Source organism: Electrona antarctica, assembly GCF_951216825.1.
Source record: "Electrona antarctica genome assembly, chromosome: 18".
Taxonomy (NCBI): domain Eukaryota; kingdom Metazoa; phylum Chordata; class Actinopteri; order Myctophiformes; family Myctophidae; genus Electrona; species Electrona antarctica.
In genome coordinates this window covers 34,884,245-34,900,332 of record NC_136799.1, presented here as the reverse complement: position 1 = coordinate 34,900,332, position 16,088 = coordinate 34,884,245, and the positions used below count along the sequence as shown (strand labels likewise).

The 16,088-nt window shown below is 45.2% G+C and overlaps 1 protein-coding gene across 5 annotated transcripts in view; it reads right to left on the bottom strand.

Annotated features, from left to right (window-relative positions):
* Positions 1-16,088, bottom strand: part of cUnh14orf180 (chromosome Un C14orf180 homolog) — a 239,284-nt gene that overhangs the window by 168,637 nt on the left and 54,559 nt on the right. For all 5 annotated transcript variants that reach the window (XM_079529052.1, XM_079529056.1, XM_079529054.1 and 2 more), the window contains one exon: positions 8,279-8,508. The gene's annotated coding sequence lies outside the window, so the exon portion shown is untranslated. The remainder of the gene's footprint in view (positions 1-8,278; positions 8,509-16,088) is intronic.

Sequence of the window (16,088 nt, the reverse complement as noted above, 5' to 3'; positions counted from 1 at the left end):
CTCTTCTATACATCCAAACCCCAGGGAGTGTAAACAAGGCTGCAATGATTATTTGAAAGAGAGTATGCAGGTTTCTCAGCCAGGCTAAACAGTGTGTAAACAGGATGTAACATCATGGGATCGTTGTACCAAGGACGTTATTGTACAATGAAGAGATGCCAGGGGAGACAAAAAGGAACAATGTATAAGGGATTTAAATGATAATATTACATCTCTTAAATGAAATCCAATCTTGCTGACACATTATACTGAATAACATGGTGTCAAATTGTAAACCGTAAAAACATGTGTATAAAAGCTGCATCACCTGGGTAGGTTGTTTCCTGTTCTATTCTTTGTCATCATAGGTCACTTGTTATATGAGTAGGATGACAAACGGTATAGATCTGAGGTCAAATATACTGCTCAGGTGTTCCTCCAATGCCAAAGTTATTCATTTGACAATATTAGTTTGTATTACGCAAGGCATCAAAGCAAGACATCAAAGAAAGTAAGGAAAATACCGGTAGCTGCTCTACTAGATCACAGTGTGTTGCAATGCGACACATTGTAAACTTGTAGATCTCTGCTATTATCACCGAATGTTAGCCTGTTTAGCCAAATGTTTGCCTATTGTGACATGCCCAGAAACGGGACACACCTGAACCTGAGCTGATCAGGTTGTATGTACACTACATACATACTGTAGTGTGACCGTATTTTGGTAAATACAACATACGAGTCATAATGATGCTCTAGGGCGGAGCAACATTGACAAATAGATATCAGATATTCTCAGAGTCTGAATACCTCTATATTGCTGGGGTGATAATATGCTATTCTTATTCCTAGTACAAATAGCGATTCTTAAAAATGGATCATTAGTAATAAATAATATATGGATATATCGATAAACATCAAACACCTTCTGTGATGTTTTTTGTGATGCAGTTTTTGTATGAAGAGAAGTACAGTAAGAAATATTGTAACTGCAGTAGATCTCCAGTGCCATTTACTGTACTTTTACTGCAATGCAGCCTTTAAGACAAGCAAATACAAATAGAGTGAATCATCGCAGGGTCATTCCAGGGAAACCCTGCCCTCACAGTCATTGTAGCTTACTCCCCAACCGAAGATGCCACCACACCATGGACAGCAAAGAACAGTTCTACCACAAGCTCAAGCAAGCAATTTAAAGAGACAAGCCACACAACTTCCTGGCCATACTGGGTCTGGGAGACTTCAACGCACATCTTGGATCAGAAGATGCGACTATGACAATGGAAAACACATGTTAGAGATTGTGGAGGAACACCAACTGCTGGCCACCAACACAATGTTCCAGAAGAAGAGGGGGAAGCTGTGGACATCACCACAATGTTCCAGAAGAAGAGGGGGAAGCTGTGGACATCACCACAATGTTCCAGAAGAAGAGGGGGAAGCTGTGGACATCACCACAATGTTCCAGAAGAAGAGGGGGAAGCTGTGGACATCACCACAATGTTCCAGAAGAAGAGGGGGAAGCTGTGGACATCACCACAATGTTCCAGAAGAAGAGGGGGAAGCTGTGGACATCACCACAATGTTCCAGAAGAAGAGGGGGAAGCTGTGGACATCACCACAATGTTCCAGAAGAAGAGGGGGAAGCTGTGGACATCACCACAATGTTCCAGAAGAAGAGGGGGAAGCGGTGGACATCACCACACAATGTTCCAGAAGAAGAGGGGGAAGCTGTGGACATCACCACAATGTTCCAGAAGAAGAGGGGGAAGCTGTGGACATCACCACACAACACGGCACAACAGATCCACTACATCCTAACAGCAGGAAATAGAGGAGTGTCATTAAGAGCGAGGCATACGATATGTGACTAAATCTGACTGAGGGACTGCCATTGGATTTTTTTGAATTTTCGTTCTTTCATGTCATATGAAAGCAGGGAATCATAGCTTCAAATTGATATATTGGTTGTTCAGTTTGACCCACCAGTTTTGGAGATATGGCTTATAGAGTAATGTCTTGCAGAAAACAGTGAGTTGAGAAAACAGGCTTGAAAGGTTCACTTCTGTGGTCTCCAACATTTATTTCATATTTACATGTCGATTTCAGCTCTGACACTTATTTCAGACATGCTCTAGTATGTGAAGAGTCTGCCTGTGCTATTAACTAATTTAAAAAGAAGGAAAAAAAGGTTTTTCTCCTCTGGTGAAAAGCTGTAATTTGCGCGATGGTAGTCTCTCAGTCAAATCTGGTCACATATTTGTATGTGCCTTTTATTTTCATTTATCCTTTGTTAATGGTACGAGATACCAGGGTTGTGGCTCACTCTCGGGGGTGGGAGGGGTAAAATACTCATTTGTGTATGTTATTATTTTAATTGACTCATATGTGACTTGAATATATTAATAAAGAAACTTTGATCAAAAAAAGAGCGAGGCATACGGAGTATAAGCGGAAGAAGGTGGAGCTATACCAAGTGTATGCAACACTGGAGCTGACCCAAATGATCAGGGACAATGCAGAGGGGCATGTTAACCAGACCCAAATGATCAGGGACAATGCAGAGGGGCATGTTAACCACTGGAGCTGACCCAAATGATCAGGGACAATGCAGAGGGGCATGTTAACCAGACCCAAATGATCAGGGACAATGCAGAGGGGCATGTTAACCAGACCCAAATGATCAGGGACAATGCAGAGGGGCATGTTAACCACTGGAGCTGACCCAAATGATCAGGGACAATGCAGAGGGGCATGTTAACCAGACCCAAATGATCAGGGACAATGCAGAGGGGCATGTTGACCCAAATGATCAGGGACAATGCAGAGGGGCATGTTAACCAGACCCAAATGATCAGGGACAATGCAGAGGGGCATGTTAACCAGACCCAAATGATCAGGGACAATGCAGAGGGGCATGTTAACCACTGGAGCTGACCCAAATGATCAGGGACAATGCAGAGGGGCATGTTAATGATCAGGGACAATGCAGAGGGGCATGTTAACCACTGGAGCTGACCCAAATGATCAGGGACAATGCAGAGGGGCATGTTAATGATCAGGGACAATGCAGAGGGGCATGTTAACCACTGGAGCTGACCCAAATGATCAGGGACAATGCAGAGGGGCATGTTGACCCAAATGATCAGGGACAATGCAGAGGGGCATGTTAACCAGACCCAAATGATCAGGGACAATGCAGAGGGGCATGTTAACCAGGGACAATGCAGAGGGGCATGTTAACCAGACCCAAATGATCAGGGACAATGCAGAGGGGCATGTTGACCCAAATGATCAGGGACAATGCAGAGGGGCATGTTAACCAGACCCAAATGATCAGGGACAATGCAGAGGGGCATGTTAACCAGACCCAAATGATCAGGGACAATGCAGAGGGGCATGTTAACCAGACCCAAATGATCAGGGACAATGCAGAGGGGCATGTTAACCAGACCCAAATGATCAGGGACAATGCAGAGGGGCATGTTAACCAGAAGCATGGCAAGAGCCAGAAGCTCATCAATGACATTTCTGGCAGAAGCTCTTCTCAGTCTTCCAAGATCCGGGAAGAAAGCGAAAGGAACTAAAAAAAACTCCTATAGGAAATCCCTCATTCAACCGAGGAAGAGGATGATCCTGTCTTCCATGACCTTCCAATACCAGATGGACCATTCACCATGGATGAGTACCAGAGGACCAAGACTGTCTACTATCAAGTGCGTAAAGAGCTGTGGCTGTGGGGAGTATGGAGTGACACCAGACGAGGTTCTGAAGTATCTGCCCATAGACAAGGTGGAAGCCTATGTTGGATTCCATCAAGCACACGTCTGGCTAGCTGCCAAAGAGGTGGCGCACAATGATCATCGTTCCAGTACCAATCCAAACCAATTGTGTGTGTAGAATGTGTATGTACAGTACCATGGTGATTTGAGCCGTGCACACTAGCTGGAAGAACGACAGGAAGTGATACAGGTCTTCATGTCAAAAGTAATTCAAGACTCAATTTCTTTATCATAGCACTAATGTCACATTCCACAACAACATTTGGAGTCATCGTGAAATTTTATTTGCAATTTGCAATAAAGATTTACATCGCACATGCTCACAGTGTGCAGCCCGAATGACTAAAGGCAGAGACGAAGAAAAAAGCCCTATAAGACGTCCAGGCGTGTCAGCTGTACACAATCAGCTGTATTAGTGTTGATAACAGTGTGCCCACTAAGCTCTCCAGTGCCTGGCGGTGCCAGGGAGCTACTGCCACTGCCAGCCCAGTGCGGCACGGTGTTGCGGCATGTCCTGACCTTCTGTTCATATAGTGCCACTCCTGCAAAGAACAAGATGCTGGGAATGTGCCCAACCAAGGCGGTGGCACCATGGTGGTTAATCCCTTGATGAGACCGTACTGCCAAACAATACCTGCAGGGCTGCAACCGCAACGCCAGGAGATGCGACAGAAATATAGCTGCGTATCGAATTAATCTTTCGTAAACCCTGAGACCTGCAACAATAGACGTATACAGTGTGCTAAAGAAAGGGGAAGACAGTGATGCAGGGTTTTTGCCTTAGGTGAGACACCTGTAAGTGTCTTGACATGACAGAGAAGGGAGAGATCAGAGAAGATGCTCAGGAGAACAGGTTTTCGCTCTGTGTGAGCACAGCTGAGCCCTTATTGCTGACACTGTTATTCATAGGTTTTTCTCGTGTGCTCTTTCAAGGCTCTGTTATTTCACGTGCACACACAAACACAGGCATGGAGAAGCGTGTGCACACGCATACACACACAGCACTTCTTACAATACGTGCACCCTAAAAGTGCAGCACCACGTATAATCATGCAAGCGGGCAAATGCTCTTTTCTCGCCTCTTAGTGTGTAAATCAATATTCTTGTCAAGCAGTCGACAGAACGCTCATCCTATCCCCTCTGTCGATACAAGCATTTCCATGGATGTCAGCTAAATAACAGATACATTTAATCCTGCTGGACGTACATTCAACGCTTTGAGAGCAAATCAGGGGCTGGCAAAAACCCTGCTGCGGCCTAGAATGGGTTACATAGCATCAACAGCCAGTTGACATCAGTGTTTAGCTAAGACGATCCTTCTTACACAGCATACTGATGGCTACCATATTGAGCACAATGTACACACGGAGCACATTTAATTAAAGCGTGTGCTCAGCTGTTGTCAGCACTCAGAATTAGGATGGGTGTTGTGATGGGCATATGTGCCCATACCTGCAGGGGAGATGAGAAACATTGATAGAGAGAGCAAGACAGAGACAGACAAATTGAGAGAGAGAGAGAGAGAGAGAGAGAGAGAGAGAGAGAGAGAAGCCTGAATATACCTATACCTGGTTCTATCACGTATCGAAAACCAAGTGTATGCAGATCTACAAGCTCACAACCCCATAGCACGTCGCAAGCTTGTACATTGACTATTTCCGATGAGCGACACGATGCACAACTAAGTATAAATCAGGTAAGAGAGAGAGAAAATGTGTGTATGTGTGCGTGTGTGTGTGTGTGTGTGTGTGTGTGTGTGCGTGGAGAGTGAGAGTGCATGTGGGTGGAAGGGATTAGCAGCCTGACAGGCTGATTGGCATGCAGGTGCAGTACTGCCTCCTCTGAATGCAGCTATATTTCCCAGCAAGCCCCTGACAAGCAGGTGCCATTCAATCATGTGAGCCCCATTCAATCCCCTTCCTCAGATCACAGATGGTGCTGGACTGAATAACGATTCTATAGCCAGCTTATTCATCCCAGACACACACACACACACACACACACACACACACACACACACACACACACACACACACACACACACACACACACACACACACACACACACACACACACACACACACACACACACACACACACACACACACACACACACACACACACTTTCAAGTAGTAAAACGGATAGTCCACATAAGGCAAGGTAAAGAAAACAGAGCTGTGCCCGGCGCCGAAGTCAGTGTAGCAAACTGGTGGTATAGCAAATGAGTCGACATGAGATGCAGGTGTTTTGACTGTCTCATGGGCAATTCATGCTAACATGACAGCTTACGCTGCAGCTCATGCACTATGCACATGCTGCTGCCGATCCTCGGGCTGCTGCTGAGTTGAGCCTTCAGGGCGAGGTTTTGAAGAAGCAGCTCTAATCGCCACCCCGCCACTGACACTCGATCCTGTGACTGACACAGAACGTGTCACAGTAGAGGCCCGCTATCAAGCACTAGGTAATTGTGTGGCGTCCTGGAGCGCCTCTGGGGTTCACACTAGCCTACAGCCACAGGCGCCAGACACCGCCGTCGCATACCAAAAAAACTAAGAGGCGGCAGAGGGAGAGAGAGGGAGATATTGAGGCGAGGGAAGCTGTATTTGTTAGCCACGGGGCATGCTAACAAGCATTCATAACAGGTACTTTTACGGTTGCTCGGAGAAGCCAAGCAGGTGAAAAGGATTTAGGATTTTGAATCAGCTCAGAGCCGCGGGTGCTTTGAACTGGAAAGATACAGCATCAAATGTGTGGTACAAATGCCACCTCTGCATCAACACAGAGGATGTGTCTGGCTGCGAAAATCTAGAAGTCTAATGATGAAGGGATCATAATTTCGAGCATTCCACAGGGACAGGGGTTAAGGCCTTCCATTTTACATCTCAAATGTCCCCCTCACACTTGAGTGGACATCCATTTCTGTCAGAATTGCAATGAGGCTTATTTCAAAACACTGGGCCCCATTACCAGTGTGCAAGCTGACACCTCTCCAACCAATCCAAACCAGTGTTAGATCTCCTGTGATCCTAGTCATCATTATCCCTGCTCTCCTCTCTCCTCGTCTCCTCCTTTCACTGGTTTCCTTTCTCATCAGTGTCCACGCCACCAAGCCAGTGACACCTGACCCTGCATGTCCCCAAGGGTTCACCCCTTTCTAAAGACTTAGCAAAGTGACAGCACCATTTATACCCACACAAGGCCAAGAGAACAGGAGGAAATAGAGGTGATTTGGTCACTATAGGATGCCAACAGAAAACCACAATGAAACAAAGGAATAAAACAACTTTGAGAGTTTGAGCCTCTTGCCAATAGTGCCAGAGACCGCCTGGAAACACAACAACAGCATGGCAACAGAACTGCAATGGTGGCAGAAGAGCCTGGAGAGAAATTGATCAGTCAGTGGTGTCTCCGCTGGAACACCATTTCTGTTTCAGTGCCATCATCTTTGCGGTCTCAAATGGACCAGATGATAATGACTGTTGTCCGCCTGATTTGCATTATGAACACCCTGGACAGACGCCACCGCTAAAGCCAAGGATGCATTTGGCAACTACCATAATGCCACTGGCAGTGCCCGAGATGACATTTGCAATACCCAGCTGCAGGAAAGGTGCTTGGCAACCTACAAATGGATGCAAAATTGGCAATGCCCACTTAGATAATGGTGGAAAGCAAATTCTTCATTGAATGCAACAATAACGGAAACAACAGCTTAGTGTTTTTAAGGACAATTAGAATTGTTTCTCTGTGATCTCAGAAGAAAACAAGTGTTGTTCTTATGGAACAACAACAAAAATAATTTGAGTAGGGTATCCAAACGTTTCACACACACACACACACACACACACACACACACACACACACACACACACACACACACACACACACACACACACACACACACACACACACACACACACACACACACACACACACACACACACACACACACACACACACACACACACACACACACACACACACACACACACACACACACACACACACACAGGCATATTTTCTATTTTCCATGCCCAGGGCGTTCAGCATACCAAGAGCGACAGAAATCACGCCAAGCGGGATAAGATCGTAAAACTGCAAGGCACTCTCTTCTCATTTTCAAGTAAATGGATAAAATGGTGTCAGCATGTTACTGCGAGCCCCTCAGGATCCAGAATACTGGCAGGACTATAAACTACAGCAGTTGCTCTGTGGCTAGACGGCGAATCCGCTCCTATCAAGACAAAATCTGATTTGAAATGTACTGGTTGTGGTTGTGTGTGTGTGTGTGTGTGTGTGTGTGTGTGTGTGTGTGTGTGTGTGTGTGTGTGTGCTTACATGTTGAGTGATTGGGAGAGAGATCACATACTGTACTGTACACAACAAGAGACTAAACAAGAGAGAAAGCATAGTTATTTTTTTCTCCTCATGTGTGGGTGTTTATAACCTGGTAGTAGTATTCATAGCTATGTTCTATATACTGTATATAAAGGAATAAGAAATAAAACTGCTGTACCTGTTCCACCGGTCCACTGGGCCAGGGAGGAGGCCCCGTGGGTCAGGTACTGGGCCAGGGAGGACGCCCCGCGGGTCAGGTACTGGGCCAGGGAGGAGAGACCTGCGGGTCAGGTACTGGGCCAGGGAGGAGAGACCTGCGGGTCAGGTACTGGGCCAGGGAGGAGAGACCTGCGGGTCAGGTACTGGCGGGCCAGAACTTTGTCTCGTAGCTCCGGGTCGAACCGCCACCTGAGAGAGACAAGATAATGGTGACCCTGAGGCACAGCACCAACCATCCCCACCCGAGTGGGTTGTGTGGTGCAGGCCAGCAGCAGACTGATAGAGAAAATGAAGGCTGTTATTGCCAGTTGGCTCAATCCCTGTGGGATGGCGAGCGCGCCTTGAGCGACCTCAGGGTTTTACTGCAGACACACACATCTGGCACCCTGGTTCAGAACCTGGGTCCTTGGGTCGTTCATACTTTATTTGAAAGAAAAAAACAGGCAAACAACAAAATGGTTGGTAAGCCTACGACAGAGAAATCACGCAAAGATTATTCCAGCGCAGGGCTTCAAACAAAGGGAATGGTTGAAAAAAAAAATACAAAACATTGCTCTCTGAGTGAGCACGAGAGAGAGAGAGAGAGAGAGAGAGAGAGAGAGAGAGAGAGAGAGAGAGAGAGAGAGAGAGAGAGAGAGAGAGAGAGAGAGAGAGAGAGAGAGAGAAATACAGAAGAAGCAGAGCCAGACAACAAGAGAAGAGATGCAATGCTAAAAGAATATCTGTGGCAACGTGTCACAACAGAGCAGGTTGAAGGTAGTGGGTGTCCTGCCAGAGTGTAAATCACCCTCTGTACTGTGTTCCCCTGGGCTCTCTCTGGGTGACAGCTCCAGACCTCGTCTCACCTGCTCCGCACCTCTCCTCAAACCAAAGAAGCGCAGCCCAAACATAAACACTCTGCATAATAAATACAGGGAGAGGGCGACAGTTGCTGTAATTTAAGATGCGTGCTGGCAGTAAATCAAGTCTTTCTGTATGTGATCATCACCCAGCCATTGAAGTGAAGGTGTGTAAGGTGACACAGTCTCAAGGCTTTCATCTGGGTCTCACTTCTATGGTCACATAAAACCAAATCTATACCCACATAAAATCAATTCAAACTAGAAAAAGTGAGGACAGGTCAGGTTGTGGCCTCCTGGTGGCGCTATAATAGGCCAATGTGAAAAGGGTGACATTTCTTCTGAAGCCTTGGATGGCAATTGGATGATTTGAGGCATTTTGTTCCAAAAATGTGTTTTGCAAAAATCCACCTGTTGGTGGCGCTATAACAGGCCTATGTGAAAAGGGTGGGATATATTCCTCAGCCTAGTAGGAAAGTCTGTGAAAGATTTCACATAAATTGCACGCTGCGTTCATGATTTGAGGCTATTTGTTCAAAACGGGCCAATCCTGCAAACTTTGAAAGCCAATGTTAGCCAATTAGGATGGAATCTGAAATATCAGACAGATCCGTCTTGAACACATGATTATAGAGATAGTGTGTAACTATTTGCAGGATTTTTGGACAGAATCTTGGAGGAGTAATATAAAAAAGGGTTTTTCAAAAGTCGGCCTCCTGGTGGCACTATAACAGGCCGTTGTGGAAGATTTGGGGCAGAGGTTCATCGTTGGCATGATGGCATCCAGGGAGTGTGTGCGCAAAATGTGGCATCGACCGGGTTAACGGTGCCGGAAATTAGCTGTTAACAGACGGACGGACGGACACACACACACACACACACACACGGACGGAGTGCAAAACATTCTCTCTCCCCATGCCTTCGGCCTGGTGGAGACAAAAAGATGAACTAATTCATTCATTCATCTCTCTTAGTGAAATTGTCATCTGTTGGTAAGTATGCACGTTCTGCTAAGAATTGCAGTTAAATGGACTACAGTACACAGTATGTTAAACAGTAATATTAAAATAAAATAAAAAAATAAGTCCTGACCTCGATGTGGAAACATTAATAATTATTGATCACAAAATCCATTTAAGTGAATAAGCCTTTTGTTTGCCTGTTATGCATAAAGTACAACCCCCCCCACACACACACTCCACAAAGAGTGATAGTTAAGGTTTTTCATTTATCAGCTACAGACAGACATATTACATGCAGCACAAGAGACAACTGGCAGGCTCCAAAGCCCCACTTTGCCACAGAAGTAATTACCATTTTCCCACTGAAAGTGACAGTTCTGCTTTGTAACAGAAATGTATGTGCCTGTTTATCCTCCATCTGTGGAGGCATCTGTTTCATATCGTGCTCTCCATGTCTCTCTTTCTTGTTCTCTCTCATTATGAATGGTTGGCATTCACGTTCCTCCTGTCAAATTTCCCATTATCTGTACCCGCATCCTTGCAGACGACACTGTATTCATTTTGAGTCATACTGTTGCTTAATGAATGGTCTACTCTACAGGCTGTACACTCAATATACATAGTGTCTATAAAATGTATTTAAAATAGAAGCAGGTATGGACGAGGTTTATCTAATTAACGCACCAGTATTGTATTATCCCAAAAGAATAGATGACTGTCCTCTGGCTGTTATTCATTCATTATTGAGTGCTTCTGTCTACATCTAGCCGATATCTGTCAATGTCAGGTGCAAGTGCATGTGAAAAGCACTTGCACTAAAAGCCTGGGTCACTTTGAACCTTCCGTCGACAGCGTTCCATCTTCCACAAGGTCAAGATCCTGCCAAGTTCAATGACCTTGCTCGCAGAGTCCCGTTAGGGTCACAGGCCACACGTGGAGAGGTTAGGGCGACACGCCGCGACAGTGGCTTCTAGTCCTACCCCTCAAAAGTAGATGGACCTCCATCTGTGTACCGGCTGGCAGAGGTCATAGAGTAGATGCTATTCATTTGATTTGATAGTAGAACCACGCTGTTCCGCCCTTCGGGTTTCACATAAGTTAATAATCACTTCTTCTGACCTTGGTCCACTTGGCTTTGACCTTTAGTGTCACCAGCTTTGTCACAGCAGAGGTTGGGTGCAGAGGCGTGGCAGGTCATGGAGTCACGGTGAGGATGGTCAATGTACAGGTCAGCAGAGACCAGGGCAACCACATTTTACATCATTTAACTGCAGGAAAAGAATATGTACTTTAATTTCTCTTCTGCTATTATCCTCATCTTTATTATATATGCATGCAGTGAAGCATTAACGGCTGAAGCCTATAGCCTACAATTTCACCAAAAACATTGTGCTCTCTCTCGCCACAGTCCAACACTCAAGCAGATATGAGGATCAGTATTCACAGCCCATCCCGCAACCTTCGCCATGCTTTGTAGCAGTAAGCATGGTTGAGATTGAAGAGTAATGGACCCTATGATATCAACAGGGTGCATTGCCACCCAGCCTTAGAGAAGAAGTGGGATTCATCACACCCCATTTCACACACACTGGACTGAGAGCGCTGGGAGAACATTAGAGGTATGGTTTAAGAAACGCATAGAAACCTATGCATTTATACTGGTTCAAGCTTCACTCAATACATAGGGGGATGGGCCTTTTCCCCCCCAACCATGAAATTAACTGTTTCAGTGATGATGTCAGCATAAGGAAGGCAATGTAACGCCACATACAGTACTTTTCTTTAAAAATCCACAATAACACTATATGGTCTAACAAAAGCTAAACAGCTTTTATTAGATCACGTCTGACACCCGCAGTATGGTTTCTGCATGGGAGACTTTGTCTGGGTCACACCCTGATGAAGTCTCCAGCCCAAACGCCATTATCTAATAAAAAGCTGGTTTTTTTTTAACACCAAGTTTTCAACGTGGAATTAATTAATAACCCATTAAGACCTGAGGCCGATTCTATAAATGCATTCTAAATCAGTAGTTCTCAATCCACACTGGTGACGCGTTGCGAGCTTGTATATCTGATATTTTTTAGACTGTTCTAAACCACTGTTCTAAATCCTAAGAGGTTAACAAGGACACACTCCGAACATCCATCATACTATACAAAAATGACTCTCTAGATCAGTGATTTTCAACATTTTTCATATCAAGGTTCATTATTTATTCAGCATTTGAGCCACAGACCACCAGTTGATGACATTTAGACTCTCAGACACTAGACTTAGAATATTTTGTTATCGTTGATCAAAATAACAATTCTCGAACTCTACATTCTCGAATTGTGTAGACTTCTTGAAAATTAAGTAATGCAGATGTTTAACAATAATTGTCTCCACCAGGCCTTGTCTCCACCAGGCCGAAGGCATGGGGAGAGAGTATGTTTTGCACTCCGTCCGTGTGTCCGTCCTTCCGTCCTTCCTTCCTTCCGTCCTTCCGTCCGTCTGTGAACAGCTAATCTCCGGCACCGTTAACCCGGTCGATGCCAAACTTTGCACACACACTCCCTGGATGCCAACGATGAACCTCTGCCCCGCATTTTCCAGAACGGCCTGTTATAGCGCCACCATGAGGCAGCTTTTCACAGTTTTTACCTAAAACTGCACCGATCTGCGTGAAACGTTGCATGCACACTCCCTAGAGGCCAAGGACAAACCTTTGACCTGCATTTTCCGCATCTGCCTTTTATAGCGCCACCAGGAGGCCGACTTTTGTAAAACACATCTTTTGATATTACTCCTCCAGATTCTGTCCAAAAATCTCACAAATCGTTACACAGTATCTCTATGGTCATGTGCTCAAGTCGGATCTGTCCGATATTTCATATTCCATCCTAATTGGCTATAATTGGCTTTTACAGTTTGCAAGATTGCCCCGTTTTGAACAAAAGCCTCAAATCAGGAACGCAGCATGCAATTTACGTGAAATCTTTCACACATTTTCTTACTAGGCTGAGGAATATATCCCACCCTTTTCACATTGGCCTGTTATAGCGCCACCAACAGGTTGATTTTTGCAAAACACATTTTTGGAACAAAATGCCTCAAATCATCCAATTGCCATCAAAGGCAAACATGTTTATATTACTCCTAAACATTTTGCCAAACATCTCACACAGTCCTATCCTCCTGGTGGAGACATGTGCCCAGAAGGGCACTTTTTCTAGTTTCTTCTTTTTTTTTTAAATAATTTTTATCCCATGATTTTGTAACCCATTTTCACCCCTGTGTCAATTATCTAATGTGATCCTGGGCTCTACACACCCTCCGCCAACCTAGTCCCCATATATGGGGGACATGGGGAGAGCAACGGACTTGAACTCATGCTTCCTTCATGCCTGAGTGTCCAAGTTGCTCCTTTACACCTGATAGGGGGGAGTTTCCCTGGTTGGACGTAGCGCGTGGAAGGAACACGTTATTCCAACCAGTTCCTTTCCCCTCCATCAGGAGGGGAAAGGAACTGGCTGGCCAGGGGGAGGCAGTTTAGAGACCAGGATTACTGCATGTTTTTGTGAGGGTACCTACCCTAGGGGACACGGGGAGAACATGCAAACTCCACACAGAAAGGCCCTTTCGCCAACCCCGCCTCGGGTATGGGCACTGATGACACGGAGGAGGAAACGCACCCACAGCGCCCCGAGCGGGAATCGAACCCAGGACCTTCTAGCTGTGAGGCTACAGCACTACCTACTGTGCCACCGTGCCCCCGTTTAACAATAATTTCTTGAGAGTATAAAATTACACTCTCAATAGAGCGTCGCAGTCCCGCCCCCTACCATGGACCAGGAAATGAATCTCAATGCATTTTTCCCATAGACATTTCGAAAAGTATTTATTTAAAGACGGTTACGCCGCGGACAAAGCCAACTCGAGTCGTGACAACTCATGACAACACAAACAATATTTTGGACCAAACAAATAATTACAAAGAAGAAAAACAACAAAAAAAGTGTTGTAACCTGCCGTATTTTTCTTCTTTCTAACTATTTGTTCGGCCCAACAAATTGTGTTTGTTGTCATGATTTGTCACGACTCGAGTTGGCTTTGTCCGCGGCGTAAACGTCTTTAAATAAATATTTTCTGAAATGTCTATGAGGAAAATGAACGGAGAATCATTTCCTGGTCCAGGGTAGGGGGCGGGACTGCGATGCTCTATAGTTAAAGACCTAATAAGGGTCCATTTGGTTACCAACTCTCCATCATTTAGCTGCATGGAGACCACCTGAAACCCCCTCAAGGACCACTGGTGGTCCCCGGACCACTGGTTGAAAACCACTGCTCTAGATGACTTCATTCTCTGTTGTTGATCATATTACCCATCCGTCCCCTCAGCAGGCAATTCATCCTTTTGTATTAAACAATACACACTTTCACTATTAGAAAACATGCAGACATCCATCTGTCACCTGAGCCTCTAAAAGTAATCCTTGGCCAGGATCTATCTGTCTGTCTGTCTGTCTGTCTGTCTGTATACAGGTCGGCTGTGTCAGAGTCCCTGACACTCAGTGGGACATGGGGCCCAGCCATGAGCCCCTGGGCTCAGGGTCCAGGATGTGCAGGCAGGTCAGGCATCTGACCTAGATGAGGTAAAGTTAATGATAATAAGCATCTAAAGCTGGCAGGGTCAGTAAGTATCTCTGCTCTGTCTGCCAGTAGGGGTAGTGTATCATCTAACTTAGATGATAGTGTAGTAGAGACTGACATTTTGTCAGGACTCCCGGGATTCCCGCGGGAACCAAAAGAACAGAAGCACCCATTTTTGTTTTTGCCAACACTCTTTTGACTTGCTGATGCAAGTCAAAAGAACTACATAGTTACCCATAAGCCAGCAGTGCTAGTACTTCCACAACACAAAAACCTCCTCCATGCAATCCAGTCGGGCTGGACGTCTTATACAGTTTTATATGAAGACATCGCAATGCGGCCGTGTATGATTCTGCATCGCGCCGGTGCCGTGATTTAATCGATTATTTATAGCCAGATCATCCTGATGCATTTGTTTCCCCTGGCAGTGGCAACGTTGCAACTTTCAATTGTGATGCTACGTTAGCTACATGCTAATGCGGTTACTGTTAGCTAGCTGTCTGAACAGCTGTTCTGAGCGAATGTTCTACAATACATCGTCTCCCTTCTTTCTCCCAACTGAGTCCCATACACCAGTGCTTCCCAAACATTTTCATGTAAAGGACCCCTAAATCGACATTTATTAGCCCGCGGACCCCCATTTGAAAAGATGCCAGGGGCAGGGACCCCCATAAGAGAAGATTTTTATTACGGTTCTAGCTGTGATTCTCAACCATTTTAATTAATAGTCTACGGACCCCCATTTAATGGCATTTTTATCGCTGGGACCCCCAAATTATATTGTAAAATCAATGTTAATTTAACTCTGAGTGTACAAATGGAACAACATTTGGTTCCATTTGTACACTCCCATAACATAATTTGTTACAGACCCATAAGCCATAAGGGTCCATTATTATTCCAACTATTATTTAGCTGGGGACCCCCTGGAACTCTCAAGGACCCCTGGGAACCACTGCCATACACATAGACTTGTACACTGAATAAATATTCATATAGAGTTAAATTAACACTGAGGTTTTTTTTTATCTTAATTGACAAAGCACTTGTTAACTGTTAAGCTTTAAGTTCTGTTCAGGGAAAAACCGTGTCATATGACTTAAGTGTCAGAACTGTATTTGGTAGTCAAAGTTAAATCCAACACTTTATTTAAATTTTATTGGTAGGCTATCTGTCTTGAGAAGCCAGAAGTGATAGATAGATAGGCCTATAGATAGATAGATGGATCGATCGATCAATTGCCTAATGACAAAAGGTAAGAAAAAAAACAGGAGCGGGATGGGAGCGGGAGTAATTTCGAGTGGGAGCGGGATGGGATCAGGACTGGAGTCAT